Source organism: Ambystoma mexicanum, chromosome 5p, assembly GCF_040938575.1.
Source record: "Ambystoma mexicanum isolate Mex_15411 chromosome 5p, UKY_AmexF1_1, whole genome shotgun sequence".
NCBI classification, from domain to species: Eukaryota; Metazoa; Chordata; class Amphibia; order Caudata; family Ambystomatidae; genus Ambystoma; species Ambystoma mexicanum.
The window spans coordinates 1,102,256,195-1,102,283,119 of record NC_090930.1 but is presented as its reverse complement, the minus strand read 5'-3'; positions in this window follow the sequence as shown (position 1 = coordinate 1,102,283,119).

Sequence of the window (26,925 nt, the reverse complement as noted above, 5' to 3'; positions counted from 1 at the left end):
ACGTACTGGAGATGTTTCCTATAACCTGTCTCCATGGTTGCAGTATGGAGGTAGTTTAGTTAAAAATAGTGGTAAACCCATTTCACCCTCTTCTTTACTTCTCCACCTTACTCATAATGTGGGCAAATAAGTAGACCAGAGGCAACACTGGGGCTAGAAGCAGCGAGAGTTGCACGTTCCTCATCCCCTCTCTTCCTCCGTGTGTTGTTCTGAAGGCTTACTTAATCATTTTGTATATGTTGGTCTATTATTGACACTCTTGCCATTAAAGAGTCATCCTGCTATATTGTTTCGGGTCTATGCAGCTACCGGACGTCCTGTGATCTGTTCCTAGCTAACCAGCGTCAATGGGCCTCATTCCGAGGTTGGTTCTAGTCATGGCGCTATTAGCGCCATGACTAGCACCATTACCGGTACTGTGTCCGCCCTGATTCAATGGGGATTTACCGGTCTAGTCCGACCTTTGCAGGACAGGTAAGTCCCATTGAAAATGTCAATCCCCATACCCATTTGAGCCCCCATAGGGCTCAATGGGAATGGGGAGGGTGCTAATAACGGTACCGTAAATTACGGTACCGTTATTAGCTCTGAAGTCCCTTTGCGGGTCCCGTCCATAACGCCTGGTAAAAGCAGGCGTTACGGATGGGGCCGCAAAGGGACCTCGTAGTAGGGCACAAAGGGATTACCGGCACTGATGTCCTTAACGGTGCCCGGTATCCCTTTGAGCCCTACTCGGAATGAGGCCCAATGTTTTCATTTTCTACACCATACTCGAAGCCCATGTTTCCCCCACTTATGGTCTGCTTCAAAGCCGAGCACTGCGCCCAAGTTGTCCTTATGAGTCCATGCATTCTCGTATTGCTCCTTTCAGCTGCATGTCTATCTATCGAATTCATGTCCTTGTAATGTCATGCTCATATTTTAATCAATCAATACACTTGTTTGTTAATCTTTCATTTTACATAAAAAGAATTTGTTATTTCGAGGAGCAGTCATTCCTTAAGCAATGAACCCAGAGCGGGGGGGGGCAGGGAGGGGGTGGCATTACCACTTCAGGTAATGCCCCCGGGCCCAAAGTTACAGGCACAAGCAAAGTGAGGGCCTTAACGAAAGCCCCGGGGCATTATCTGAAGTGGTAATGCCCCCATGCTCGTGGGGTTATGGCTATTAGTAACCCAGCCAGTAAGACCGGGGTACTGAAAAAAAAATCTAAAAAAACATGGCCACCGGGGAAGGGAAAATGAAGTTTGTTTTCCCTTTCCATGGTGGCCATTCAAAAAAGTAAAGTAAGGGAATTCTGTGGAAGGGGTGGAGAGAGGGGAGAGGGGGAAGACAACACTTACCTTGATCCACGGCGGGGGGGAAGATGACCGCCTCCAGCTGTGAGTCGGCTTGGAGCAGGGGATTATCGCTGGTAATGTCCCCATTCCGAGCCTCCTCATTGGCTGAGAGGCTGCCACCCCTCCTGCCGGGTACTAATATACATAGGTCTCTTCAGCCAATGCATTTCGGACCCATTTGACCTTATGTTAGCATACATATCCACATTTAAAAAAAATTAACACATATATCAGAAAAATAAAGAAAACACAACAAAAACAAAAGCAAAATGATATTGTTTAAACCACAACTACTTTTCAAATTAAATCTCTTACTTGCATAACAAAGTGGCAAGTATTTAAATACCTCTGTGTGCTCTGTTTTCCGAAATGACTGTAAAAGAGTAGATAAAACACCTAATTAATAAATTATTAATGTATTTTCACTAAATTGATTCAGTACTTTTAAATAAGCCATAATGTAACTGTTCGGTTACCTTTGCCTCTTTCAATTTGGCATAGATGCCCTCACGCGATGCGTTCCTATTCAGAGATAATAAGTTGGAACACACTTCCAGTTCATATGCTTCTTGCAAAATCATTGGATTTCCAATCTTCAATAGGTATGGTTGTACCACTGTCCTTGCCTGTTTCGCTGAGAGATTGTAAGCAACTTGAGTCTACAGCCGGTTATCTGGCAATGGCCATTACTGCACTAGACTTATCTGCGTTCTTTTATCTCACTAGTGGCATTACGCGTGATGTCTTCCACGTGCTGACGTCACTGTGGTGTGATGCTGAAAATGTGGTGACGTCACGCGTTGCCAATTAAACAAATCCAACATGGATCGTTGGAGCTTGTGTTTTACGCATTTATGAAAATTACAGTGTAAATCCTGTGGATGGTAAGTATGTATGTATGGATGTTTATCCATGTGAAGCATAATGGCTCAAATGTTTTCATAGAAATAAAAGAAGTACTAATGCAGCAACCAACTTGGCCTTACTGGACCATGTCCTTTACTGCAGATCTGGATAGTCAATGCATTTATTTACCATTAATATCTTGTGTTCGCTGTGATGATAGATGCACTATACAACCAAATTCACATCAAAAACATTTACATTCACATATACGTTTTGCTGCTAATAATGTTTTTGTTTACAATATCATGCCATTTTATCATTGCTAAGTTTATTCCAATTAACCTTAATTGTGATGGTCCTCATTCATGTTAGCTTTTGATCATATTCTATAGCTGGAGTGTAGATCTAGTCACCATTGTTTATCTTCCTATCTGCTAAACATTATTTTTTTATTTAATGCACTAAAGTGCCAGGTAAGCATGCATTCTTCAATCCTTAATAAACATTACAATACTAGGTTTACAAAATTCAACATCTTAGTTACAGTAATACATGAGTAACTCATTTTACAGTCCTTTTCATGTCATGGTTAAGTAAGTTACAAGTAGCACAGGCAAATAATTTCCTCATGTATCCCATTTGGCCATTAGGAGTCCAAACGTTTGATCCAAAAGGTTTCTCTCTATTCCAGTCTCAATGTTAATTTCTCATACCGTCCTCTTTAAGTGACCACTTCCACCACTTGAAAGTGGATCTGTGAAATAACATGTCTTTGGTCAATCCAATGTCTTGCCACAGAGTGCATGTTGCGTGTTCAAATGCACAATCTATGTGCGTTCCACCTCAACTTGCATGGTCTTGAACATTGTCCCACATAGCATATGCCACAAGGGCATTTAATTGTATAAATTACATGTTTGTTATCACAAGTAGCAAAAGTTTGTAGTTGTATTTTTTCGTATGTTCTGAGATATTTTATCACATTTCCTTTTGTTACAAACCTCCAGTTTGTACACTGCTGGCATGGGATCGTCCCTGTTCTTGCTGTTAATGGTGATTTTTTTATCTGTTTCAGTTTTCACTAATTGCTCTTTGATATTCCTGCTTCGTTTGTAAGCGAAGACTGGTAATTTGTGAAATAAATGTTCTACTCTCATGTCACACGTTACGGTTCACCAGTTGTTTTGAATAATTGATTTGATCATTTTGCTCTGGGTGGAATATTTTGAAACACATCCTAGCCTGGGTGTTTTCTTTTTATTTTGGGCTGATCAGAAGAGGTACTTGCTATTTCTACTCTCTCAAGATGTTCCCTTGATACTCTGACATCCTCAGGTGTGTAACCTTGAGAGACAGAAATATATTTTCCATGATAGAAATGTGTCCCTCATAGTACTGTGGGTTGCCCACTATTCTTTTGACTTGTAACATTTGACTATACAGTAAGTTCCTAATAAGGCTTGGTTGATGGAAACTCAAATGATGAAGTAGGTTGTTCCCATCTGTCTCTTTTCTGAAAATATTAGTGAGATATTGATGCGATGTAGCTGTGATTTCTACATCCAAAACATTTATTTTTGTGTAGGACGTTTCGCTAGTGAATTGAATCCTTTCATCTATGGTGTTGAGGTATTCCAGAAACCACACAAGGTTCTCTTTCAAGCCTACCCATATTCCAAAAATATCATCTATGTATTGTAACCAAAATGTTAGATAGTTACGCCAGATTGGGTGGCCTAGTACATGATGTTTCTCGAACTTGTACATAAAGCAATTCGCGTAAATTGGCGCCATGGAGATACCTGAGACTTCTAGAAAAAGTGTACCTTTACATTGAAAATCCAACTTTCAGCAATAAATTCTAATAACATCATGATGAAATCTTTTGATGCCTTCATGTCTCGTTCGCATTATGATTTATTTATTAGTACTGAATCAAATTAATGACAAGACATGAATTATTTAGTATATAGGTGTTTTATTTACTCTTTCACAGTAATTTCGGAAAATGGAGCACAGAAAGGTATTTACACATTTGCCACGTTGTTGTGATATGATATGATATGATAGTTTATTTATATAGCACCTACACACAATGTGTTTCAAAGCGCTTCAAGGCAAGGGAGGGAACAAGGGAAAATTCCCTTGTTCCCTTCCCTTTCCTTCCCCTTACCTCCTCCTACCCTTCTCCACCACTCCCCCCCTATCCACTCCCACTCCCCTTTTTTTCTCCCTATCCCCTTCAGTTAAATGCTCTTCTCACTGTTTTGTTGATTGATTCATAATGTAATTGCTTCAACCGTTATATTGTTTGTTTTATGTATTATCTTGTTCCATTGTACAACGCTTTGGTGTAAGGCGCTTTATAAATCAATAAATACAAATACAAAATACAATGACATTCTTAAAGGCCATGAAGAGTAAGGATGTGAAAGTAACTATCGTACTCGGCCTGATGACATTTCAGATAGTGCAAGTGCTAAGACATAGATAAGGAAGGGAGGGGGAGAGTGGGGAAGAAATGGAAACAGATAGGGGACTACTGTACTAGGCCTGACAACATTTCTAGTAGAGCCGGAGAAAAACAAAAGGTGAGGGAGAGGAGTGCAGAAAGGGAGGGGAGGAACAAAACAAGCGACTATCATACTAGGCCTGATGACATTTCAGATAGTGCTGGAGCGGGAGTGGGGAGGAAAAAAACAGTAAGGGGAGGGGGGAGGAGACAGACGAGGTTGATATTATACTTGGTCCAGGGACAATTCTGATAGTGTAAGTGCATAGAAGAAAGTAAGGGGAGGAGAATGGAAAAGGGAGAAAAGAAGAGGAGGAGAGAACAGAGTGTAAGCAATCAAAAAGAGTGGAGAAGCAAGAGGGCAGAGCGAATACAATTGCAGACGTCAGTAGTAACACATAATGTTGCAAGCCAAGATACAAGATTAAGTTGGGAACAGCATGATTCAGGGCCACCGTGTGTACAAGATGCAAGTAAGAGATTACATTTAAAAAGTAGTTGTGCTTCTAACAATATAATTTTGCTTTTGTTTTCATTTTGTTGTGCTTTTCCTATTATCCTGATATATGTGTTCATTTTTTAAATTTGAGTATGTATGTTAACAGAAGATCAAGCCCTGAAGACGGACACATGTGTCCGAAATGCATTGGCTGAAGAGACCTATGTATATGAATGACTGTTTCTCGAAATCACAAATTGTTTTTACATAAAATGAAAGTTTGACAACAAACAAGTGTATCGTTTAATATATGACCATGAAATTATAAGGACATGAATGGATAGATAGACATTGCAGCTCAGTGGAGCAATACAAGAAAACATGGACTCCTAAGGACAACTTGGGCCAGTGCTATGGTTTGTACTCTAGTGCCTTATGTTTCGAATACCAGTATTTAATATCACTAACTTATAAGAGGTATATGTTAACTTCTCAAAGGAGAGACCATCCCAGCCTATATTCTTCTCTGCTTCAAAGCCTGCCTCTTTTATCAGGGACTGGCCAAGGTTGCCCTACATTTATTGGTCGAATTTCACACTAATACCACTTGCATAATATACGGGTCTAGTGCGTTAATATCATTGTCAATACCATTGGTGAGAGGATCAAACAGGGCTATATACTGGCCCCTCGCCTGTTTTCTTTTTATACAAATTCACTCACCAGGATTCTTGAAGGAGTGACACATAAAGCCTGCCAAAATTCCTGTACGCCGATGGTGTGACTCGCAGGATACCCCATTAGCCATTTGGGGGCTTGTCACGATGTACACAGACAGTATAGTAGAGAAAGGTCCACTGTGGGATTTATTTAAATAAGATGCACCTGGGTTTGCGTGCCAAGTATGCAAAAACACAATTGACAGGGGGTGCTGGTCTTGCAAATGCAAATCATTTTACTATCTTGGTACTTGATAACAAAATAATATCACTTGGAAAGTCCATGGGTCTGATTCATGGAATAGCTAGCGTGGTGCTGCGCGGGTGGTTCCATGTATACGTGTCATTTGGGGCAGATGTGGGCATGCAAGGGACTGCCTGCTGGCCGTCCCTCGTAACGACCAATTTTTTGCACGTTCTTCCCCATTTTCTGTGTTTCGCCCCCTTCCCAGCCCTCTGCACAAGCCACGCCCACACTCTGCGTGGAATCTCACGCAAGGCGCTCAACGGCTCGCACAGACGTACCAGGCCTGCGTGAACTCCACGCAAGTCCCAAGGCAGTCCTGCGCATTCTGTTCCATGAATCGACGAAGGCCGATTTGCGCACCGTTTGCCTTGCAAGTCCCCTATTTCACACTAAATAATTCCATGAATCAGGCCCTTAGTATTGAGAAGATCAATACTGACTCGTTTCAGACTTGGACTTTCACATTTGAGTACAGTTATGTGGCATGAGTTGGTAATCAATTGTAGAAGGGTATATGTGGTTGCAATCCATTTTAATTAAGGCAACTGTGGGCCTGATTCATGGAACGTTTTCCTATGGGATTGTGCCATTATAAAACACTTCCATGAATCAGGTCCTGTGTGTTCTTTGTTTTTTTTTACCATTTTACAAAGAAATCAAGCCCCAACGCCTAGCCACTTTCCTTCGGAATAGAGAACTCATGCAACGCAGACTGTCCTTGTTTTTTATCATATCATCAGATATTTCTATGTGGTTAAATCAATTCTCAGGGCGTTGCTAGCCTGGGGAAACGTTATTATTGAACTTGGTAATTGTGGGCTGCATTCCACTTGACCCTATTCTTTTTTTATGTGATATATGAGTTTTGCTGAGATATGCTCTTAACTGTTAATATTAGGTGGAATGTGCAAAAGGCTTTGCATGTTCTGGTCCCTCTGTATTAACAGATGGACATCTTAAATGCAATGTAATTCATGGATCGCGTTGTTTGTTTTATTGTGCTGCTATATTCAAGTGAATGTTGATATTGTTATTTTCCTCTTTTGCACGTCCATTATATTGGTCTACAGGCATTTCATCCCCCCTCCCACGTTTATAATGGCCCTCATTACAAGTCAGGCGGTGGACCATGGTGCTATTAGCACCATGGTCCATGCCGGATTCCGCCATGGTGGATGGCGGAATTACCGCCCCATTCCAAGGTGAGTGGGGCGGTAATTCCCCATTCACCATTTGCCCTTCCCCATTTTTGGCCCATAGGGCATAATGGGGATGGGGAAGGCGCTAATTACGGCACCGTAAATTACGGTGCCGTAATTAGCACCAAGGTGGCTTAGCGCCTTGGACTTTAACGCCTGCAAAAAGCAGGCGTTAAAGTGTGAATCAGGCGTTAAGGGTTTAACGGCGCTGCAGCCTTTTACGGCGCCGTTAACCCCTTAACGCCTGACTTGTAATGAGGGCCAATGAGCTGTTTGGCCAATGCAACTTGATTGGAACACCATTATACCTCTATCTAAATATGTGGCGTGTGCAGGGGTGAGACAAGGAGGCGGAGAGGGGGGCCGGCGGGGGCGCGGGAAGGTAGTTATTGCGGGACAGCCCCATTATCAGAGACAAAAGAACGATTATATGGAAACACTGCAATTGCCGCTACCAAGAGACTGAAACATTGCAGCGTCATATGCTGAGCTGAACATGTTGTCTGTGTTTAAATTGAGCTTCTTTTATGGAACTCCTAATTCTGCAAAATAGCTGATGTGCTAATAAGGGCGTCTTTTATGTTTACTCTTGTTACAGTCTAGAAAACAAATGTTCACAAGACATAAAAGAAAAAAAAGGACACAGGTTACATTATGCTCAATTCAGGAATAAAAAGAAAATGAATAAGACACAAAAGAAAGATGCTAAGAAGCCAGAAAATACATATGAAAGGCTAAAATCATTACAATCGATCAAGTATATGTTGTTAATCGAGAAGATCATCCATGTATTTACCAAAGGTGAAAAAATAAAGAATAATGTAAATTATTGTTTTCATGCTTGGCTCAATGAAACTCAATGTTTCCAAAGTCCTTATTACAGTCATTGTTAAGCATCTTTCATGGATCTATGTGATTATTGCAACCACTATTATCACGACGGCCGAAAATGCCGACTTTTTATTTATTTATTTTTTAATCCCCCCACTTATACCACATACATATGCGAGGGAGACCCCTGCACCCCCCAATAGTACCATTATATTACATCCCCCACATATATATGGTGTAAGTGGGAGGGGTCTTAAAAATACCTCATTCATAACCTGCTATTAATCTTTGGCTTCTTCATTTGTCAGTGCTAGGGCTTTGTTGCTTGCAATCATTTCTTAATCAAACAATCATGAGTGAAATATCAATAAGTAAACACGTGCCACGTGTATAATGATAACAATATTCTTAAGCTGATTGCTCATAAAGCGCTTCACGCCATATCCCGGACACGTATATGTGCAGTAAGAGCTGCTGACGTAATGGCAATCAAAAGGAGGAGGGCCTGAGTCAGATGCAGAAGCAAACACTGCCATATTCTTTCAGTCTTTCACAGGTGTTTTATTATTTGCACAGCATTGGCATGTAGGTATTCATGCAACCCTGGGATGCTAATGACGTGCAGGCCTTTGCTACCTAAAACCGGTGACGTCACACCAATGACTGATGCTTTCCCGCCTCCCAGTTGGAGAAGCGTGCAAAGCAGCGCAATCCGACATAGACCTGCTAAGCTGCCTTTCTCATGCCATACCCTGACAAAAATGAAGGGTGCGGTGGGTGTGGGGGCGAGGGGTGCATGGGTGTGCTACTTGCGCTGCTTTATTTATTTATTTATCTTTGCGGGGGAGTGGCCACAACAAAATGAACACCGGAATCAGCGGGTGAAAGGGAGCGGGTAACGAGTGATAATAGCATTTGAAAAACTCCCTTGTCAACAATGTTTCAGGGATGGAAAATCAAAAAACATCAAGGGGAAGGAAGGGAGTAGGAGGCGAAAATCAAGAGCGCGTGGGGAGGCAACCCCATGAAAAAATGGAGAAAAAATCAAATGTCTTATAGACAAAGGGCCTGATTTACAAAACCTATTTCAATGGGGTTTTCCCACTAAAAATGCTTTGTAGGCGCCAAGATTCTTTTTTTAAAATCAATTAATCAAACATGCAGTGTATTCTAATGTACATATATATATATATATATATATATATATATATATATGTATATTATTTATTTTAATTCATATCACTTTTGTATTTTTATATTTTGTATTCTCATTGTGTGCAATGCAAACATTTTCAATATCTCATTTATACAAACATCAACTGTATGCAAGAAAGGGGGTAGAACAGATGTGAAAATAAAGGGCGAGTGTTGGCCTGAACAATGTCAGCCTAAGTGCCTAGAAATATCACCTAACTTACCACAAACCTAACTATTAGTTAAAAACACATGTACCCAAGTATTTGCAATTGCTTGACCCATAGAAAACTACATTGATAGATATACGTTTCAACCCTACAGCATTACTTTAGGGTTTAGGGTCTTCATCAGGACGACTCTCCCTGTTGTTTTTGTTTCCACATAAACTCATTTGGGTCCTCTTCATGAATCATTAATCTACAATATGAGTTGCCCACTTTGGTTAAATTTACATATGCAATTGGTTTACAGTTCCTGCTTGTTCTTTGTCATATTGAAATCTTCAGTCATTATGTTGCGTCTGCGAAAGAAAAATCATGTGTTATTACTTACTAATTTAATAGAAATGTCTGTGCGCCACATTTGATGAAATGATGTAAACCGTCTATCTTTTAGTCATTTAGCACTCACGTTTTATATTGTTATCCTTCCCATATTGCTTCATAAACACTTCTGTTGACGCTAGTGTCTGTAGAAATATGTGTATGCCAATAACGTCTTTGATGATTATTCATATACTTTTATTTAATGAAATGGGTTGACGTGATTTCTTCTCACTTACTTTTATCCCTAGTGCTCATGCAATTCACTTGTGCTTCTATCTCCATTCTGGTATTCACATATTAAAGGCCACTTCATTAACCACAATCTGTTGGAAAATATATGTATATGGGGGTCATTACGACCCAGGCGTCAAGGGGTTAACGGTGCCGTAAAAGGTTGCGGTGCCGTTAACGCCTTACTACGAGGTCCCTTTGCGGCTCCCGACCTTAACGGCTGGTCTGGACCAGCCGTTAAGGTAGAGACCCGCAAAGGGACCTTGAAGGTAATTACGGTACCGCAATTTGCGTTACCGTAAATACCGCCTTCCCCTTTCCCATTGAGCCCTATGGGGCAAAAATGGGAATGGGGAAGGGCCAATGGTAAATGGGGAATTACCGCCCCCCAACCTTGGAATGGGGTGATAATTCCCCATTTCACCATGGCGGAATCGGTAAATTACCGCGTTAACCATGGCTCTAATAGCGCCATGGTTAACGCCGGGGTTGTAATGAGGGCCAATGTCTCTAAATTTCAAATTTAGGTACATGTGCGGGTAGCATAAATACTGATGCTGCTCTCTCTGTACTGCCTAATCACTTACTTCATCTGCTGTCCTTTCGGACGGCTCTGGTCTCCCTTGATGAACAGATCCTGTTAAATTGCTTTCTGTCTTGTCTGGTTCTTTCCTATTAAGCTCCCATTGCTTTTCTACTTAGGGTCTTTATTTGAAAGTGAGACACAGCACTCACATTGTCGCGTCTTCATTACAGCCAGTTATGCGTTGCGCCCATATATACATTAGGTAACTCTAGAGCGTTACATTCATTATTGTGAACGTGTATTATTCAGTGGCCATCTTTATGTACAAATACCACTCAAACACTATGAGTACTCTTAGGCGGCCATCTTACAGAGTATTCTCAGAAAATGGTGACCATACTGTAATCACCTATTTCTCTTTAGATGTTCTCTTATGGGTATCTCCAAACTATTTTCACAAGCTCTTGCCAGGTTTTTCTCTGTGGGTGTTGAAATCCCATAATTGGGTCTCAGCTGATAATGTGTCCAAATCTGTGCCTTGCATGTTAAATATATACACACATTTATCGATGTGCATTAAATGCTATTTCAGTTAATTTGTGGAAATCGTTTGTGTTTTAGCACACAATTTAGACCAGATTTAAACTGAAGTCCCTCATGCCTGACTTGTAGCCAGACTGAACCATTGGATCTGTTCATTTGACACAGTTGTGTGGGGTGTTTAACCGATAAATCCATCTTTGTTCTCTAAATAGTAGGAGATTTCCAATATTGCCACCTCTTGGGCTTGTCAAAACCTTTTCTATTACCCATCATTCACATGTATCGGGATTAATTCGGGGACCGGGTCCTTTAAGACGAGATAACAGTATCTGAGATGGATGGGGATGCAGATCTTACTCATACATCAATAATCAGATCGACTCAGGAAGTTGGCAAAAGTCAAGGCTGTTTTAATAACAAGTCTTTAAAACAGGGAGTACAATGGACAACAACGGACGCCACACAGCTAGCTCAACGAGTTCTCGAAAACATATCCTAAACACCATTCTTTTATCCTAAACATTTGTCATAAGTGATGTCACTCTACATGGCAAATAAGAAAACCTACTAGGGGTTGTGGTTGGTCAACGGGGACCATCTACATATACTTTCTATGGGATAGAGGGACGTGATTGAGTCTCTAAGATCAGGTGGACAGTTAAACCCACCCCAAGTGCAAGTCATCTTCCGTGTCAGACTAATACACGACATACTATTGGCTTCTCAAACTATAGGGCTCCTTAATACGTGGCCCTCTATAATTGGAAGGTACGCTTGTACCCTTCTCGAATATTCCACTTGCTTGCAGCACACAAGCTGGTGGTGGGGGTTTGACCTGGTCATGCCCACCCAATTATCCAACATCCATCATCACTCCTACGGTCTGCCATTCAATTAGCTCCTTTGAACTGAGGCTCACTATACCTGAAATAAAAGGGAGTTTGGCATGGCCTTATCTTCTGTTCTCGGTGTAACTCGCCCGAAGTCTATTTTCATCATACAATGTGACTGGAGACCACGTTGTTGAGCTCTTCATTGTATTTAATACTATGAAATGAAGAAATCTTGGCACCCTCAGTGACTTTCATTCCACCTCAAACAGGAGCTCAGCTTCCTTCTCACGTTATTGTATCTTCTTGAGTACATGGCAAGGCTCTCAGAGGCCCTCACTCTTGACACTGGGCCAGGCAAGCCTTACTCAAATCTTCCTTCGCCGTCAGCTATTCTTATTCTGCTGTGCCACACTTCCAGCCCTTTCATTCACGGTGTCCAAGTCAGCTAAATTGTGTTGTGGAGCATCCAGATTCTATATATTCCTATATATGTGTAAAGTGGTGCATCCTCTGCAATATAGTCACTACATAGCCAGCCTTATGATTACTTTGTCTACTTCCGTTACTGCGTCTGGACAATTGTAAAATGATTTTGCATTTTCTTCAGTGCTTCTCCGCATGTGCAATCTTCATTTCACTCCTGAAATGTTGCTCACTTCACTACTTCGTCATCAGATGTTATAAGGTCTGCCTTCTTTCTTCATTTGCATCTCTTCTGGGTGCGTCACGTTTGCTTCATGTGATGTCACCAATCCTCCCTTTCATTCATTTTCACACTTCTTCCGGAATTTCCTTCAGGAGACCGTAATTTCTTCGTGGATACATGTAGGGTTTTCTCAATGGTTACCTTGTTTCAAGGACTTTTCGCGGTATAGGCACCATTATTAGCTTAGCGCATGTCGCAATTTCCGGTTGCCAACATATAGGCAGAATAGTAGCGGAACTTCCGGTAGAGGTACTTGGCTTCTCCTCTACAGGGGCTACTCCCTTTAAGCAGAAAATGTAGTACACGTGGTTTGGTGTTGTCTTTTCTACCCAGACTGGAACAATGTACTTCTATTCTGGTGGCTATTTTTCTGGTGGTCATCCCTATCTATAAATATGAACAGGGGCATTTGATGGCATACATCACTTGTTTAGTTTGACCGTTTGAAAAACGTCTCAGTTCCCACGCAAAATTAGTATAACTGGATGATTTGGTCACTTTTGTGCAGCTACAGTTCACTCATTGTCCACACGGATAATATCCGAACATGGTTTGCATTTCCCATGAAAGGGGTCCTCTGATCAATTCCTTTGGTATTTGATATGTTTTTACTAGAGTTTGTCCAATGCTTTGCCCCTTCTTAAAAGCAAAAAGGGGTTTAGGTAGTTTTTGTTTGGCTATCTTAATCAAGTGTGAATTTCTCACAGTTCGTTTTTTGATCTGATTACTTATGTGAGAATGTGGTCACGCAAAGTAATGTATTTTCCAGTTGCGATCTCCGGGTACAGTATAGCAAAGTCTCCCGGGTTTGCATACCATGCTCGTCTGTAAGTGTCTGGGGATGATAGCTCAGGGGCAAAGTGCTTGCTTTGGCAGCACACTAACACAGAGCAATACTGGTTCGATCCGCGGGTCCGCGCTTAGAAACCTCTGGGTATTAAGGGTGTTATAAATAACCAATTACAATAAGCTTGGTAAATGGCTCTTTTAGGATACCCACGAGCCTTCCATTTTGCTTTTGATTCATTTGCGCGGCATTCAAAGTCTTTTTGTTTTGCTGAACAGTCGCTTCGAACTCTAAGGAACGGACCCACAGGTCGATTTGTTTTGTGGCGTATTGGATGGCAACTAATGAATTGAAGTCACGTGTTCCTGTCCGCAGGTTTAACATATAAATCTGTGACCAATTTACCACCGGGATTCTTTGGCCCAAAGTCATGGAAGGTTTAGCGCGGTTCAAAGGGACTTTGCACTGCCAACAAACACGTTGAACCGGACCTTATTCACAGAGCGGTGCAAAGTGTGTTTTCGCGGAGCAAAGTCACTTTGCACTGCAAAATGACTCTTTGCACTGCGCTAAATAGGCCTTTTTCTAAATGTAGGCCCATTTAGCTCAGTGCAAACAGCACTCCTTGCAGCGCTATGTGAATTAGGCCCGGTTCAACGTGTTTGTTGGCAGTGCAAAGTCACTTTGCACCGTGGTGAACGTTCTATAATTAGCCGCTGTGCGCCAGATTCATGGAATTTATTGCACTACTGAAAAGTGACTTTTGCACTGCCGACACAAACCCATATCCATGGACCTGTGCAACGTGTATTTTTTCAGTGCAAAGTCAGTGTAAAGTGATTTTTGCAGTACAAAATGACTGTGGACTGACTTTGCACTGCAAAAATACACTTTGTATAGTTCCATGAATCAGGGTTTGTGTAGACAGTGCAAAGTCACTTTTCAGCAGTGCAAAGTCACTTTTCAGCAGTGCAAAGTCACTATTCAGCAGGGCAAAACATTAATATGGTTTCTATCAGGGGAGTTGCTAGGTCTGGAAAAGACCTGGGGCTACGCTGATATTGGAACTGTTGGGACTGGGGGCTAGCTAGTCTTTTGGCTGTAGCTCCTGAGATTCTATCCAGGGCTACAACCAATAGATCAGGGGCTTTAACCCCCTTAGCCCCCCCCCCCTAGCAACGCTCCTGGTTTCTATCCCAGAACATGTTACGTTACAGTTCTGTTCGTGCAACCAGATTTTGAACAAGGGGGAGGGAAGGATCCGGGGAGCGGGATAATGATGCTATTTGATATTGAGGGGGCTACATCACAAAGAATACAGATGGGGGAATCTGTTGCCCAATGACAACAACTTAACGTTTTCATTCTCAGTGTTCTCGGTGTAAATATCGCATATGGCCCATTTTTACCCGCAAGTATAATGCCATTACAATGATGCACGCAAAGCGATGGAGGGTGGCGCAGCAGCAACACACTCTCACATTTCACCGATTACAATGTATCAGGAGGCATTGCGCGCCCCTAACGCGCCCACGTGCCTTTTGTCTGGGCTCTGCACGGGAGGGGCTACCCTCCTTCCCGTGTTCGCCTGGATCATCCTGTCATAGGAGAGCCGGAGTGCGGGCAATTAGTGCCGCTTGTGTGATTAGATGCCTGAAAACAGATACGCTGTTTCTTCATTGTTGTTGCTCTTATGGAATTGTATCTGGGCGAGGGTTGAGTTCGAGCAGACACGGTGGGTGACTGCGCAGTCCTCCCCGGTCCCGCTGATTTATGGAGAGCACGTCCTGAAAGCTGAATGCATTATATTAGCAGCGCAATATCCGCCTTCCAGTAAGAACAGGCCGCTCGCATCTGCGCACTCGAGACAGACAGAATCGCTGATTGGTTCAGAAGGCATTGCGCTTTTATACGGTAACTACGGGAAAAGCTACTTTAGTCCTGCGCGCTGTATTAGTTGGGACAGCGAGCTTCATTTCCAGCTGAGTGCCACTTTTGCATATGTACCTGAACGCAGGGCTGGCCTTAGCACTGCCAGCGCCCCAGCCGAGTCAACAAAATGTGGGGGCAACTGTGGTGTGTCAACCAAATGTGGCCCCCCAATTTCGTGCTTCATCACCGTTTTAAGGGGACGGGGGGCATATTTAAATAGAGCGCTGCTGCAAAACTAGCAGAGGCTCTGTATTTTATTAAGTGATTCAATCCCTGCTCCACGCTGCAGCAGGGAGTTAATCGCTTCAATGGAGCTCGGGCTATCAAACCAGCATCAGGCTGCCGGCCCCATGCTGGTTTGACAACTGCGCCCTTTTGTGATAAAATGCACCTTGCTCTCGTCGAGAGCCCTTGAAAGACTCCCCCGCGCTGGCATGGCGGGGGTTAATGGCAGGGCACCCCGGTTAGTCGACCAGGTGGCCCTGCCCTAAGGCCGGCCCTGCCTGGACGCACGTATCAGAATTTCCGGAATCCGTGTGACCCCACTGTGTTTCACACTGAAATGGCCTTCCAATGCTGTCTATATGGCGAATTGTAACATTTTTTCAGTACTAAATTTCACAGGGTTGCTTGCCAGTAACTGCCATACACCGCAGGCAACTTGACAGGAGGCATTGAAACTACCACAAAGAGCTGCAAGGGCAAAGGCCCCATTGTCTGGTACCACAAATTACTACTGCAGCATAAGACTTTATTACTCGACACCGCAGACAACTGCATGGTCCCAGGGGTCATGATCTGCCACAACAGACGAGTACCTGTGCAGAAGGCACATAGCCCGCCCACCACACATGACTGCATTCATCTCTGCCACGAGACTAAAATGCTCTCTGGGCACAGGGCTTGAGACATTACCTACCAACAAATAGCTTTGATGGCATAGTTCACGTAACTTCCTACCCAGGTATTTGCCTGGGCAAGGGACCTCTGCCCACCATCATAAAGAGATTCACGTGCTCGGGCTGCTTAGCTGGCATCACATGCACTTTACTGAGCCTCCTAAACTATCGCCTTGCATACCAACCATATAGACCTACTTATACACAGGATATTGAGACATCGTCTGCCTCCTCAGGGAACTAGCATAGTACAGTTGTTGTAAGGAGTCTTAGATCGTAGTAGTTACATCAGTGCTTAGTAATTTATATGTGTGCCACCGTACTTTACTAGCCACTTGTGTCTCGAACACGCAAAAAAAGCAATACCACGGCCTGGGCATAGATTGCGAACAATGGTACTGGTAGTTTGTTATGGAACATAACTTGATGGATGGAAGATTTTGAATTATTCATAACCATTGTTATTGCTCAGGGAAACCCTGCGTACCACTGTTTTAGTTCCATCTATGCCTGTGCAGAAGGGATCCGTAATATGCAAATCAGCTTTGATCCCAACACCAATGGGAGCCGTCTAACCTGGACTTCTAGAGCATCTGCACCACAACTCAAGGAACCTCATCCATATTTAATCGTTGTTTGGCCTCATCAGTGAGATCGACTTAGTTCACTGTGGCACAGCGAGCAAGGGACCTATGTCTGGGCACACGAATTCTCACTTTTGCAGACCAAATAACAAAAATAAGTCACAGGTAGGAGGCTTAACATTTTTCATAATCATTGGCATTGCTCTGGGTAACCTGCCATACCATTGTTTTATTCAGCCATCTGTGCAATTGCACACAGAGGCCAGCCATATGCTAATCAGTCTGCGTGCTTCCACCAATAGGAGCAGCTCTGCAACTGCAGCTTATTCCCCACCAGAGACTGACACCACCAGTGGATGCCTTCTCCATGGGCGTAATTTTAGAGGGGGGCGGCGGTGTTTGTCCCCCCAACTTTCATGACACACTATGTTGTCCCCATTCATTTGGCTGGGGCACCTTTTTTTCAGATGTCATGTCCCCCCAACATTTTCAGAAAAGTTACACCACTGGCCTTCTCACCCTCGAAGAAGAGGTTCCGAAAAGGATGTGTACATTACAACAGAGCATTTCTTCTGTATATATGTGCAACATTGAGATTGACAGAATAAAGACTTGATGGCGGACCACCATTAATGTAACAGACACCATTTATTAGCACATGGAAACCAAAAAGTGCCTTCAGTATTATATATTCCTCTTTTAATTAGATAAGTTGTCAAAGTTCCATTTTTGGTGTTGCCAAATCATAGAAGGGGTCTATAAGTTTCACGGTATCAGGTAATAATGTTCCCATACATAATGCTGCCGGGAAAAGCCATTGGCGACATTATATAATTGACATTTTGCATGGGGATGGGTTTGGGTTGAGGGGATATCCCCTGCTCCCATAAAAAAAAAAACCAGGGATTGCGGGGGTTTCCCCTGCATGTTCAATGTGATAATGCCTACGCAAAAAACGGTGACTTTTTTGTCAGGCGACATTTTTGCTGGGACAGTATTACATGGAACCAGTTTCACAGCCATAATTATGTGGCTCACTACAGCAGGCGGGTGATGTGATGCTTCAACTCCTTAGGAACATTGCACATCGTTATATTGCAGCAGCTCGCAGCATAACGAAGGCCTCATTGTGCGGGCTCAAAGTTTTTGCAAAAAGTGCATGTGCGCATGTGCCCTTTGTCCCATACTTAAGATGTGACTATCTACTCAAAAATAGGGACATGCACTGTCAAATCAAAGAGCAGACAATACATTCAGCTGACAAACTGATGGCATACTACCATGCAATTTCCCAAGCATCAGCACATGATCTATTTATTCAACAAAGAAGCAGCATAGCCAACCAAACCAAAAACAGCGGGGTGGTTCGGTGGGTGCTGCAAACACTGAATGCACTTGAGAAAGGGAGAATGCAGTTGATGCTTTGCCAAATTACTAATTCCTTTGGGTTTTAGCGTGAGAAGGCGGTGTCAGAAGTAAGCCTTTACCTCTTCTGCTTTCACTCTGGGGGGGAGAAAAAAACAAGTAAGGGGAGGAGGAGGAGACAGACTAGGTTGCTATCATACTAGGTCCAGGGACAATTCTGATAACATAAGTGCATAGAAGAAAGTAAGGGGAGGAGGGTAGGAGATAGGAAAAGAGAGAAAGGGAGAGGAGGAGAGAACAGAGAGTAAGCAGTCAAAAAGAGAGGAGAAGCAAGAGGGGAGGGTGAATACAATTGCAGAAGTCCGTAGTAACACATAATGTTGCAAGCCAGGATACACGATGAAGATGGCAACGGCATGATTCAGGGCCACCATAAGTACAAGATGCAAAGGAAATCCAGCAGGAGAGTTGAGAAAGGGAGATGCACCGTGAATCAATGAAGTCCATAAAAGTCAAATCCAGCATTTGCCATAAGATCGTGAAACCAGAATGTATCAGTACAACTCCTGCAGAAGTAGGCTGCACAGGGGACGGGGGAGAGGAGGGTAGAAGAATCAAACAAAACAGGCAACACCTGGTTCGCAAAGGGGGGGGCACACGGAACATCGAAGGGGGACCAGAGGGGGTGCGGGTGGCCTGTAGGCACAGAGGGAGTTAACACATGTTGGTGCATACTTACCTGCTCTCTGAGCAGGGGGTTGGGCCCTAGGTCCTCCTGGTCCGAACAGGTCCAAACAGGAATTGCCCTTTTCTTTGTCTGCCCTTCGCTTCGGACGTCTGGGCGAGAGACGCCCTTGATCTAAGAGTTAAGAGTAGGAAGGAAGAGGCAGGGTTAAGAAGGTGGGTAGTGCTTAGGACAGGTGATCTAGATCCACTTGCACCTGCTCACCATCTGCAAAGGAAAAGAAGCTGGAGGGCTCCTTAAGTAGGGAAACAGAGCGGCAACCAGGAAGGCACCAGGTGGGCGGGGCTTGCTAAGTGGGGAAAAGAGCGGCAAACTGGAAGCCGCCAAGTGGGCATTGCATAGGCCAGGTGACCTAGATCCAATTGCACCTGCCCCCGCATCTGCAAAGGAAAAGAGGCTGGAGAGCTCCTTAAGTAGGGAAAAAGAGCAGCAAGCAGGAAGGCACTAGGTGGGCGGGGCTTGCTAACTGGAGGAAAAGAGCAGCAACCAGGAATGCGCCAGGTGGGCGGGGGTTAGCTAGGTGACCTAGATCCACTTGCATCTCCTCCCCATCTGCAAAGGAAAAGAGGCTGGAGATCTCCTTAAGTAGGGAAAAAGAGCGGCAAACAGGAAGGCACCAGGTGGGCGGGGCTTGCTAAGTGGGGAAGAAGAGTGGCAACCTGGAAGGTGCCAGTTGGGCGGGACTTAGGCCAGGTGACCTAGTTTCACTTGCACCAGCTACCCATCTGCAAAGGAAAAGAGGCTGGAGGGCTCCTTAAGTAGTGGAAAAGAGCGGTAACCAGGAAGGCACCAGATGGGCGGGGCTTGCTAAGTGGGGAAAAAGAGCAGCAGGCAGGAAGGCACCAGGTAGGCGGGGCTTAGGCCCGGTGACCTAGATCCACTTGCACCTTCTCCCCATCTGCAAAGGAAAAGAGGCTGGAGGGCTCCACATGTGCCATATATCCATTTCCTAACTGCATCTGTGGGACATTTGGGTATAAACACACATATAGTGCATTGTTTCCTTACCAACCATTGCTATACGAGCACCTGTGGAGCACATGGTTACTGGCACACATGTAGCACCTAGATTGCTTCACAACCATTACTCATGATTATCTCTGGGAGATGCAGGTACTGGCACACATATAAATAAAATAACGAATAACAGCGAATCCCGTGTTGCTGGAAAGCTCACACCCTGATTAAACACTGTCACCAAAGAAATGTTATATCATTTTTAGAAACATGTATACGGCACCCTGACTCCACCCACACTTTTTCCCTTCTCAATTCCCCTGCACTTGCGCAATCTCAATGTCACCTGGCCTAGTAAGATCGTTGTCTCTGTCTTCCCTCTGTTCCTCCTCCCTTGCCTCGTTGTGCCTTGAAACACTTGTGTATAGGCGCCTTATAAATGCCATATCATATCATATGATATTATGATGCTGAGTCTTGTCTAGATAGTGGTGCACTGTGCCCCAGCTATGGTAACGAGACCGGGGTTTGTGGGGAAAGGAGCAAATGAAAAAGGTGCAAGCACAAGAGAAGTGGGATTAGAGTAGAAAGGAACAGAAAAACAAATGGAAAGGTAGAACGGGCTCAGGGGGTTAGGGGAAAGGTGTACGATTGTGAAAGCAGGAGTGTGTGTGTAATCATTGGTAGTGACTTAAACAAATGTTGATTCAGAGAAACAGGGAATAAAACCCACCTGTGATGTTGAGACATTTTCTGTGAAGCCAGTTTCTAGAACATTGATAATGTGCTGGTAGAATTAGTCAATGCATGGTTGTGTGATGCACTTGAGATGTGCTCAAGTGGGCCCTTGAAGAGTGGATGCTTCTTCACCAGATAACATGTTTAACTTTTCTTTCCCAGACACAAGGAGGAGAATCTAGGGGTGCCAAGCAATTGTGAGAAGTCCCAGAAGCAAGAGTTGGTGATGTCGAGGTGAATGGGGAGAGCAAACAGGGGAAAGCAGGATGAGGAAGAGGGATAATCTCCCACCTCCCACCCACAGAGCCATTCCAGTTTAGCCACTTGGTGAGGAATAAGATTGTATGAATTCATTGTAATGTTATAATTGGGAGAAAGAAATGATTTAGGGTCTACTCAACCCCCACCCTAGGTGAAACTAAATAAATATGTAGAAACAAAAAAGGCAGGCCCTAGGCTTGGAACCGTCCTTGCTTAGCTCTGTCAATTGTTGTGATATCCTAATAGTTGGTGCAAGGTCACAGGGTGCGTTTTGAGGTGAAGCCCACACCTCTTTTTAATAGGATACAGTGTTTTTCCTGGATACGTCGCAGTTTGTTGTTTTTTGAAAAAGTATAGATTTTCCACGGTTGTTTTATTTCGTGATAAGTGCAGGTTTTATTGTAGTGTGGGCTCATGGTCCCAATTGTGGTCAGCCGACACGTGTTTCGACCTTGTCGGCTTTATCAAGGCTGATGCATGTTTAAAAATTGCACCTATCTGTACAGCAGTTTTCGTTTTTGGTGACAGTGCTGAGTGCAAGTTGTGGTGACATAGTGACGATGTGAATTAGGTGAGTGTGCACAGCACATTTTTGCATTTTCAACATATTACATTTCGGTATTTGATAATAATTGTAATTACGGTTGTATTAAAAGTGATTCAGGTCAGTGATGGAGGAGGAAGAGAAAGAGAGGGGAGGAAGAAAGAGTAAAGGGTTAGATGGTTGCAGTTGGACCTGGATTGGTGCATTATTTAGGTTGGGATATCCTCTGTACCAATTGTAGAAATGGCTTGCCCCCTGTGGCGTACTGAGTTGGTTCTGAATATATCCTGTGTAATACAGCTGGGCGCTTCATAAGCCCCGCAATCAAGAATTTGCAGGTGAGTTCTGGGGGGAGGCTATAGAAGGGTGAGCTAATTATGGCAAGCTATTCATGTACCATCTAAGAGATAGGCAGTACTGGGATCAGTAACATCAACTGGGGTTCCAAGAGGAGGGAGATGAGAGCGTTGCTCCATAAATGGATATGTGATTGCATTCGCCTGAGCGGTTCGGTGAGGGCCGGGTGCCTGTGCCACCATCCAGTTGTTTGGGTGGGGTGTGCATCATGGGTCAGCTCCTAGTGGGATCAGTAACATAGATTGTCCCTCTAATGGGGTTCCAAGAGAAGGGAGAGAAGAGCGTTGCCCCATAAGTAGATACGTGATTGCAGTTGGCCTGTGCGGTGCGGTGGGGGCAGGTTGCCCTTGCCACCGTGGGTAAGAGTGTGCATCAGCAGCTCTTAGTGGTGACTGGTGAGGCATCCCCCTGTATGCTGGCGAACCCGTGTGGGCTCCAGAGTGCAGGATATTTCTGGTAGCTGGTTAGCATGGAGGGGTCCTTAACCTGGCCTGAGGTGATTAAGAGGCGTGCAGTGTCCACAGGTACGTTATTGCAGTTGGCCTGTGTGGTGCTGTGAGGGTAGGGTGCCCTTACCACCACCTAGTTGAGTGGGTGGGGATGTGCATCATGGGGCAGCTTCCAGTGGAGACTGGTGAGGCACCCCCTGTATGCCAGCTCCAGAGTGCGGGATTTTGCTGGTAGCTGTTTAGCAGGGGGGCAGGGGGATCCTTAATCTGACCCTAGGTTGTTACGAGGCATGCACTGTACGGGTTAGGCCTGCATCCTGGGTGTGATGCGTGAGGTGTGTTCCTATGGTCCGTCTGCCTGGAGTCAGGGAGCCGTACGTGTAGGTCATGTTGTCTTCACTTGTAATGTATGTGGCCAGCGGGATGGGGCTGTGCCATGATGGCAGTCCTGGAAGCAGGCCGGCGTCCTATGAAAGCCGGGGGCGGGGGAGCTTGCTGAACTGGAGGTGACACCTCACCTGGGTTTGCCTGGTTTCCCTGCAAGTGGGAGCTGTCGTTGGTTAACCGTAAACTGTGGCATTTCTGGACGCAGGGGAAGTGGGGGAAAGCAGGTCCATGTCTGTGGCTGCCGGTGGTGAGGGATTGCTGTCTGGGTGGTGCCTCCTCGTGTGGGGCTGCCTGTTTCCATGCATTGGGAGCTTCCACTAGTTTTCTATGACCCGTGCTTAGTGGACCGGTTGGTCTGAGCATGCTGGGCCATACTAAAAAGTATGATGCAGAGGTCAGAATCCCGAGGTGGTGGGGCGGAGGGGCCCTTGTGGTCCTGAGAGCACCTTGCCTGGGGGTGCCTGTGTGTCCTTACCTGGGATCAGGAGTGTACGCGGCATGGAGGCATCCTTGGTCTGCTGGCCTTTTGGCTGTGCCGCAGGTTTGATTATACAGAATTACGTCTCTGTTGCGCATGCGTCATGGTGGGACAACCTCCCACTCTGCGCGTGTGCAGCAGTGCGTGTTCTCATCGTCAGCGCTTGCGCAGTAGATGAGGCAATGACCCCTAGTGTTGAGGGAGTAGGGTTGTCCTGGGTGTGAGGAGTAACCATGGGGTGTGTGTCCCTGCGGGATTACATGTTTACCAGTGTTGGGGGGACATGTTATCCTATGTCTTGGGGTAGATATGGACCCTGCTCAGTTAAGCCAGCATTTGGCGCTTCCCGTGTAGGCACTTGTGGGGCAGTGGAGACTGAGCAGCGCATCAGGGTTGAAGGGTGTTCTACTGTGCTTGAAGTTACGTGTTACATTTATAAGGGGGGGCTCAGTATCATGTCCCGTAGTTCCATGATGGGGAGCAAGGTAATGAGAGGTGGTCTTGTGTGCTTCATTGTGTAGCACGAGGAGGCATGATGTCTCGCAGCGCTGGGCATTAAGTTGCTTGAATATTGTGGGTCTTGAGACTGGCATCTACGTGATGACCTGGTTGAGAATGTCCTAGCAGTGGTGGTACGGTGGCTGATAGGTGTAGGGGTGTGGGGGGCTGGTGGTGCCAGCAGGACGACCTGAGAGGGTGTATATACCTGTGTTAGGTTGGGTAGTTGGGGGTCATATGACCAGTATTCTAAGCGGCATCCTGGTGGGAGTGGTGCCCTAGCCGAGATTGTACTGTGGCTATTAGAGGCTGTTGATAGGGCGGTGGTGGGATCCAAGAGAGGAACTGGGAAGGGTGTTCATTGCTGTGTATTACAAGAAAACATTGTAATCATGATCAGTATTGAGGCCGTTTTTAACACATCTGTAACGGCAGATTAGTCTTGATTCTTCTTGTCAAAGTTTGAGCATTGTGTTTCCTCCTCTTGGGCCGACTTTGACCGTTCGTAGTCCAATGAACCATATCTGGCTTTTGTCCTCCATTTGATGATGTTGTTGCCAGTGGTTTGGCAGGGGTAGCTTTGGGTCCTGTTAGTGGATGCTGTTCAGGTGCTCCCTCATTCTCACACGTATTTCTCGGAATGTACTACCTATATATATATTCTGACATATACATATAAGTGCATAGATCACATATTTAGTTCTGCACTTTGTGTGCTCAGTACTTGTAAATGATGGGCAGCCTTTAAAGGTGGCAATTTGGGTTTGTGTGGCATACTTGCACATTGAACATGTGCCGCACTTTGTGAATCCAATTGGCACATGGGTACTGAGCCAATCTCTGCGGTTATGTTTTTCTGGGCCAAAAAAGAAGGGCTCAGTGTGTTGAGCAGTGCTGGCGCTCTACTGAAAGATAGGCTTGGGTATGGTTTAAGGCTGGGTCTGACATGGTCATCCATTATTAGTAATTCCCAATGTTTAGTTAGGATCTTCTGTACTTTGTAGCTGTCTGTGTTATAGCGAGTTACAAATCTGATTGTGGTATCTTTGTTTGTGGCCTTGCCTTTCAGAGTTAAGAGCGTTTCTCTTGGCATGGACAGTGTTTTACATTTTGCCTTTACTAGGTTCGAAGGTGAGTATCCTCTGCTGTAGAACATTTGGTCTAGTAGGTCTAGTAGGTCTAGTTGGTCTAGTAGGTTGCATTCTTCTTCAAAATGTTCGTTAATGAAATGGGTTGACGTGATTTCTTCTCACTTACTTTTATCCCTAGTGCTCATGCAATTCACTTGTGCTTCTATCTCCATTCTGGTATTCACATATTAAAGGCCACTTCATTAACCACAATCTGTTGGAAAATATATGTATATGGGGGTCATTACGACCCAGGCGTCAAGGGGTTAACGGTGCCGTAAAAGGTTGCGGTGCCGTTAACGCCTTACTACGAGGTCCCTTTGCGGCTCCCGACCTTAACGGCTGGTCTGGACCAGCCGTTAAGGTAGAGACCCGCAAAGGGACCTTGAAGGTAATTACGGTACCGCAATTTGCGTTACCGTAAATACCGCCTTCCCCTTTCCCATTGAGCCCTATGGGGCAAAAATGGGAATGGGGAAGGGCCAATGGTAAATGGGGAATTACCGCCCCCCAACCTTGGAATGGGGTGATAATTCCCCATTTCACCATGGCGGAATCGGTAAATTACCGCGTTAACCATGGCTCTAATAGCGCCATGGTTAACGCCGGGGTTGTAATGAGGGCCAATGTCTCTAAATTTCAAATTTAGGTACATGTGCGGGTAGCATAAATACTGATGCTGCTCTCTCTGTACTGCCTAATCACTTACTTCATCTGCTGTCCTTTCGGACGGCTCTGGTCTCCCTTGATGAACAGATCCTGTTAAATTGCTTTCTGTCTTGTCTGGTTCTTTCCTATTAAGCTCCCATTGCTTTTCTACTTAGGGTCTTTATTTGAAAGTGAGACACAGCACTCACATTGTCGCGTCTTCATTACAGCCAGTTATGCGTTGCGCCCATATATACATTAGGTAACTCTAGAGCGTTACATTCATTATTGTGAACGTGTATTATTCAGTGGCCATCTTTATGTACAAATACCACTCAAACACTATGAGTACTCTTAGGCGGCCATCTTACAGAGTATTCTCAGAAAATGGTGACCATACTGTAATCACCTATTTCTCTTTAGATGTTCTCTTATGGGTATCTCCAAACTATTTTCACAAGCTCTTGCCAGGTTTTTCTCTGTGGGTGTTGAAATCCCATAATTGGGTCTCAGCTGATAATGTGTCCAAATCTGTGCCTTGCATGTTAAATATATACACACATTTATCGATGTGCATTAAATGCTATTTCAGTTAATTTGTGGAAATCGTTTGTGTTTTAGCACACAATTTAGACCAGATTTAAACTGAAGTCCCTCATGCCTGACTTGTAGCCAGACTGAACCATTGGATCTGTTCATTTGACACAGTTGTGTGGGGTGTTTAACCGATAAATCCATCTTTGTTCTCTAAATAGTAGGAGATTTCCAATATTGCCACCTCTTGGGCTTGTCAAAACCTTTTCTATTACCCATCATTCACATGTATCGGGATTAATTCGGGGACCGGGTCCTTTAAGACGAGATAACAGTATCTGAGATGGATGGGGATGCAGATCTTACTCATACATCAATAATCAGATCGACTCAGGAAGTTGGCAAAAGTCAAGGCTGTTTTAATAACAAGTCTTTAAAACAGGGAGTACAATGGACAACAACGGACGCCACACAGCTAGCTCAACGAGTTCTCGAAAACATATCCTAAACACCATTCTTTTATCCTAAACATTTGTCATAAGTGATGTCACTCTACATGGCAAATAAGAAAACCTACTAGGGGTTGTGGTTGGTCAACGGGGACCATCTACATATACTTTCTATGGGATAGAGGGACGTGATTGAGTCTCTAAGATCAGGTGGACAGTTAAACCCACCCCAAGTGCAAGTCATCTTCCGTGTCAGACTAATACACGACATACTATTGGCTTCTCAAACTATAGGGCTCCTTAATACGTGGCCCTCTATAATTGGAAGGTACGCTTGTACCCTTCTCGAATATTCCACTTGCTTGCAGCACACAAGCTGGTGGTGGGGGTTTGACCTGGTCATGCCCACCCAATTATCCAACATCCATCATCACTCCTACGGTCTGCCATTCAATTAGCTCCTTTGAAC